This window comes from Phaseolus vulgaris, chromosome 8 (assembly GCF_000499845.2).
Source record: "Phaseolus vulgaris cultivar G19833 chromosome 8, P. vulgaris v2.0, whole genome shotgun sequence".
In the NCBI taxonomy this organism is placed as follows: Eukaryota; Viridiplantae; Streptophyta; class Magnoliopsida; order Fabales; family Fabaceae; genus Phaseolus; species Phaseolus vulgaris.
The window spans coordinates 5,936,064-5,942,887 of record NC_023752.2 but is presented as its reverse complement, the minus strand read 5'-3'; positions in this window follow the sequence as shown (position 1 = coordinate 5,942,887).

The window sequence follows — 6,824 nt, the reverse complement described above, 5'->3', positions numbered from 1 at the left end:
AGTGTAGGATCAATATTGTTGCAGTAAACTGTTAGGTCAAAATTTCCATCCAGAGCATTTGTCACTACAACATGCAGATCCAAAGAGATACCATTTTCTGCTAAGGACAAAAGAAGAACCATAAACACCCATTGTATGAAAACTCTTCTACCAAATGAAGACATTTTTTTTGCACTCTTTTCTTTTGGGAACTTGTGACAGGTCTATAAATATACTAAGCAACAAAATATTAGTATGTGGTTAATTAGTTTATAAATAAATTAACTAGATGCATTTATTGATATAATAAAAGCTTCTTAATTACTTTATACTTTAATTTATGTTTTCTATCATGTGATGATAAGATTGTTTATTTTTCTAATAAATTCTTTAAAAGTTTGACCTTATATAACATCTTCAATGATCATTTGCTTATATATGTAGTATAATTATAGTAGTTCACAATATAATAAGAAAAGGAAGAGTAAGCTAATGAAAAAAATTTCCATAACATACTTAATCCATGAAAAAATAACCAATCAGATAAGTCATTTATAAACATTTATTTAAATATTGTCATATAAAATTTCAATATTAATTTCATTATTTATATAGACCAGACATGGATCTATTTTTAATCACAATCATTGGATTTCATTTCAATCCATAACACTTTGATTTCATTTCAATCAGAGTGACTACACATGAATTCATCGTCTTTCGGAAGACTCATTAAGTATGCCCCTACTAGATACTAACATCTAATCCATACATCAAGGATTAGAATAAGTTCAAACATCCAGTATTGAATGTCTACTGTGGGACCCAGTGTGTATGAACTCACTCATCAGCTTCATACCACCTGATATCTTAGTCTATATGACTTAGGTCATCAGTGAAGCTAGAGAATATCGGTTAAACATAGGCTTTTCATACTTAATGTACCCTCAAACAACAATTCATACATTATCCCAAATATATGACATCAATTTCATACAATTTTCATCATTCATATATATTACATATCACTCAATCACATAATATTTTAAAATTCATAACATTCAATAACATTTTCAACATCAAAAACAAAATTTAACTTTGAAAAATATCAAAATCTAATATTTATACATGTTCACACAACATAAAATCAAACAATTTAATCAAATAACATTTTTGCAAGAGAAAATTGAATATTGGGACCACGTCCTCTCTACATCCAGATCTTCTAGCATAGGGTACTATTAAAAATCAAAGTTAGTTTCCCTTACCTGAAATTCCTTATTCTGATGGAAATTCTACCTCAAACAACAACTTCAAAATTTAGGAACCTAGAGCAAGTTATCCAAACATTACCAAATTTTAGTATGAGCTTAATCAAGTTGAGAGAAACACTTTTCTAAACTGGCCCTACTAAGATTGATGACTAAATCGTAGAGAAAAATAGAGAATAAGGGATCTTTAAAGTAAAAATGAACTTACTCTGTTGGAGAATATGATGGGGTAGAAATGTACCTTGATTCCACAGCTACAACAAGACGTGATTAGATTTTGGAATATATGAGGTATGAGAGAGAAAATGAGAAGAGAAAGGAGAGAAGAGAAGTTGGGAGAGAGATGGAGAAATTGATGATTGGCAATCTTAGTATTTAGAGAGCATACTTCACATTAATGATTTATCCATTTTTTTGGAAAGAAAATTTGCCCATTTAGAAAAATTCGTAAAAATAAATGCACTACCTTAAAAAGAACCAAAAAAAAGTCCAAAGTTAATAATTAATTAAATGATATTCATTTCAACATGATGTATTTGCAGTTAAATTTTTTTAATCATTAAGATTGCATTCATTACAATCAATAATATTTAACACAATTTTAATGTTTAATAAAGATTTAAATAATTATAATATTTTTAATAATAACCCAAAATTTATTCTTTGAAAAAGTTATTGACCACTGCATGTTGACTTCTTATATAGATACTGTATTTGATATTAAGGAGAAATGTGTTACAAGTTACGGAAATCCAGAGTATGTTTGTTTAAATTTTATTTAATAATCTTTAACATATTTTTAGATAAATTTATTTGTAATATAAAAGTTGAAATTACATAAAAATAAATAACAGTTATTTAGAAAAGAAAAGAAAATAAGTAGCCATATACTCATTAAAAGCATATACAATTATAAAAGAATTGCACATAATTTTATCTCCATGTTACCGGAATATTTTGTAATGAATAAAAAATTACAAAAAGTCTATTTTTTTTATTAACGGTTATCCATTTTTATATGGTATTGCGTGCGTTGTCTTGTATAGTTAATCGCAATTTTTTTTTTTTATAGTAACTACTTGAAAAATCATATTTATATAATAATTTAAATTAGTTAATAGTATAAATCCTTACCTATCAATAACATATTACAAAAAGCACCCATATAAATTAATAATTGATAATTATCTTAAATCTTTCATTGTTTTCTATTCGCGTTATACTACATTTTTTTTTCAGTTGGTGTTTGCAATCTTTGGATTATATGAGTTTGATCGCTTCATGCGTTTCTTAGACTACCAGGTTAGTTTGGTAGTTTTAACTAAATGTTGATTATTGTTTTTTTATAAGGATGGTTTACATTGATTTATTTAATTGCTATTTCTGGTAAAAAAAATCATAAATGTAACACTAATAATATATATAATTATATTTTGATTTTAATTCCATGGAAAGCAAATGAGATTGGTAGAGTAATACTTACACGGTCCACCTTCTCTTATGAAATACTGACAGTGTACTTTACACTCAAAATCCCATAACGGAACAACCAAATCATAATAATGAGGTTCAAGGTCACCCCATTGAAAGTAACACAGGAATGGTGTTTCGGTAGCTGAAACATTACCAGAATAATCCCATTGATAAGAATCACCGTAACGGAGAACGTGCTTCGTAGGTTCAATGTTGTTGCAATAAACTGTTAGGTCAACATTTCCACTCAAAGCATTTGTCACCTCAACTTGCAGATCCACAGAGATACCGTTTTCTGCTAAGGACAAAAGAACAGCCATAAACACCCATTGTATCACAACTCTTCTACCCAATGAACACATTTTTGCACCCTTTTCTTTTCCAAACTTCTCAGAGCTCTATAAATATACTAAGCAAAAACAAATTAGTGTTTGGTTAATTAGTTTTAAAATAATTTAAGTAGAATGCTTTTATTGATATAATAAAAACTTCTTAATTACGTTGTAATTTAATTTATGTTTTCTGTCACATGATGATAAGATTGTTTATTTTTTTAATAAATTCTTTAATTGTCTTTGCTTGACTTTTTGATTAGTTTAAATAATTTGTGATTTTCAATAAAAATTTCTATAATCGCTATATTCAAATATGTAAATTCCTTTATAACTTTTATATTAATACCACAACAAGACAAGTCATTGCATAGTAACTTTTGAGAAATAATAATAATTAATTATTATATTTATTAAATTGGATATTGATTTAAAAATAATTTATAATACAAATTAATTTAAATATTAATAATTTTTTTTTCAATGAAGATTAAATAAAATTAAATGGGAAAATTCTACCTTTATAAAAAATCAAATCCAATAAAATCAATTCCCAAAGTATCTAACTAGTTTGCATAATTATACTGAACAGATTGTACATATTAATTTTTTGTAGTCTCTAATATAATTAATTAATTTTTATTTTTAAAATTAACTTTTATTTAATTATTTTTTTATAATGTTATATGGTGACCAGTTTCTTATTGATTTGACTCTATCGATTTAAATAAAAACATTATTAACAAAATTAAAATCTAAAACTAATTTAATGAATAATATTTTTTTTTTACTTTTATTAAAAAATAAACTGCATTTATTTATTTTTTACTTAGTTATTTGGCTCTAAGATTATTTATGACTACTTTTAATTAGTAACAAATATTTGTGAGAAGGATTCAAATTCAAGTCCGTTGAATTATCAAATAATCTTTAATCACATATATTTTGTTATCGTATTGTATTATGATTACTATTATGATTATATTTATTATTTTTATATCTATTATTATGATTATTATTAATAATAATATTAATAAATATATTAATAATATTATTAATAATATTATTAATACTAATATTAATAAAGATATTAATAATATTATTAATACTAATATCATTAATATTATTAATAATGATATCAATAATATTAATAATATCATTAATATTATTAATAATGATATCAATAAAATTAATAATACCATTAATATTATTAGTATATTATATTATATAGAGTATATCCGTTTATTCTTAGAACAAGTTAAATAAACATCTTAACTAGATTTATTTATTTTATATTAATATTTTAGAATAATTAGGCGATTGGTTCATTCTATTACTCTTTCATGTAAAATAGTAACAGTGGCATGTAGATAGTAGAATGTGCTATTACATTCAAGATAACTTCTTTTGCAGATTTAAATCTGAAAAAAAAAGTATATCCACTGACTTATTTGTGATTTTTTATCCATAAAATGGTTAACACTAAATTAAAAAATACTCGTAGTTAGATATGACAATTTTCTTAAATTTTTTCTATTAATATAAATTATAAAGAGGAGGAGAGAGAATTTCACTATAAATTTCATTCTATTAAAACACATTCTACAAGCAATATGTTTTCATTGCATGAGTGATAATTTGGTTGCATCTATATCATGTTAAGAATAAGTCTTTTTAGTTAATTTTTAGAGTAAATGAATTCATAATCATCGTATATATATATATAACTCCTATATGTTTTCAACATTAAAAAAAATACTTCAAATTTTAAATCTAATAAATTAAATTTTTTGTTTAATGTCCCTGAAACAAATATTTCTTTTGATTTCTTAGTTTTTCTTATTTTAATAACAAATAAATTAAAATAAAATGAAACATTTTAAATGTTCTAAACCATATATATAAAGTTTTTCTTTTATATATAAAAGATTTGAAGTTAGACATCATTATGCAACTTTTCATCTTAGTTAGGTTGACACCTCAAGTAAAAAAATAATGTCATCACATAAAAAAATACTATTAAAAAAAGAAAAAAGAAAATACAAAAAAAAATGGGAAACTAGACCAAAACACATATGATAAAAACGATACATATGTAGACTATACCTATTCATAAAGAATTATTAGAATAGACCATATATCAATGAAATGATTTTCTATGAATAAATCATAAATTAGCTAACTTAAGAGCTCTAATAGTAAAAGCATCACAAACAAAGACAAAATCAGAGAAAACACTAATAAACTCTCTCATACTCCCATAGAAAATACCTCCACAAGTAGCAATACCAGGATATCCCTAGCAGCTCCATCAGTGTTAATTTTAACCCATATATAGTCTTAGAGTAGAAATGGTACAATTCAAATGGTACGTGAATAGAATATTTTATTATTAAAGTCAAAAGACTATATAAATAGAAATTCAATTATTCAGCTCTCATTTTAAAACAACCACCATCTCTCTAAAAACTCTCTTTTTTCCTTTCATCTGCCTTCTCTCTAAGATTCTGACTTTCTTGTTCATCAGTTTGACGTTCGTAGTCCGCCATTAGAGTCCTGATAGTGAATACTACAAGACTGCCCGATCAGAATCTTTAATAGAGTAAGTTCATTTTTGTTTTTCTTTGTGAATCAAATTTTGAACTTGTTAGGTTTGTCTCTGCATGGGCTCTATGTAAAAAAAAAACCTTAAAATTTGTATTTTTTCTTTTGAAAGCCTGGTGTATTATTGGTTATTGCTTTTAAGTGGATTTTTTTTTATATATAAATATGACTAAAGGAACTTATTTATATGAAGTGCATTGATGTGTTACATGAGATATGGAATGGTGTGAAAGTGTGATCACATAGATGAAGTTATTCAGTTGGTGAGAGTCGAAGAAGGTCCATTTGGTTGAGTTTGAGGTTTGAAAGAACTTACCAGAGCATATCAAATGGATTTACCTTGTCATATGAGATGATGAAATGATGAGACATTGAGATGAGTATGCGCATGGTTGTGTGAAATTCACAGCGAGTAATATGACAGGTGTAGGTCTCTAGATGCTAATTTCAATACATGAGTCTTCCGAAAGTACAATCAAGTGTCTATGTGTTGTGAGTCCGTAGAAGTCTGACACGAGAAAAATGAATTGTGAATTTTTTATAAACACTTATTATGTGAAAATGCATGAGAATTGATGATATTTAAAATTTTATATTTGAAGTTTTAAAAATAGCTACCTTACCTTTTGCTTTGTTGTGTGGTTGTTTTCTTTGATTTGTGATGATCGTGTATTTATACGGGAGCAGATGAAGTTACATGTGATACAACTCCTTGGTGAGAAGCTGGAGGATGAAAATATTTATTTTATTTTGAATATTTTGTTTTAAACCTTTGTGTATATATTTAAAATATCTTTGAAGAGGGATATATTTTTTGAAACATAGTATGAAAGAGTTATAAATATATTGCATATTTTAGTTATTAGATGTGAGAAAATATAGAAATCTTACATTACTCAAATCTTTTAATTTCTTAGAATTTTTATTATTATTATTTTTGTTTCAACATTTAAATTACTTCAAATTAAAATATTCAAATAGAATCTTGATGTTAGTTTCCTGTTATTATCTAAATCTTAATTAATATTATATAATTTTTTAAGTTTATATCATTTTATTTTAAGAGTACCAATAACATATATTCATTTATCATTAACTAAGGTAGTTTTATTATTTAAATCTCTCTTATTGATAATTAATAGTTATTAATAATAATTAATATAAG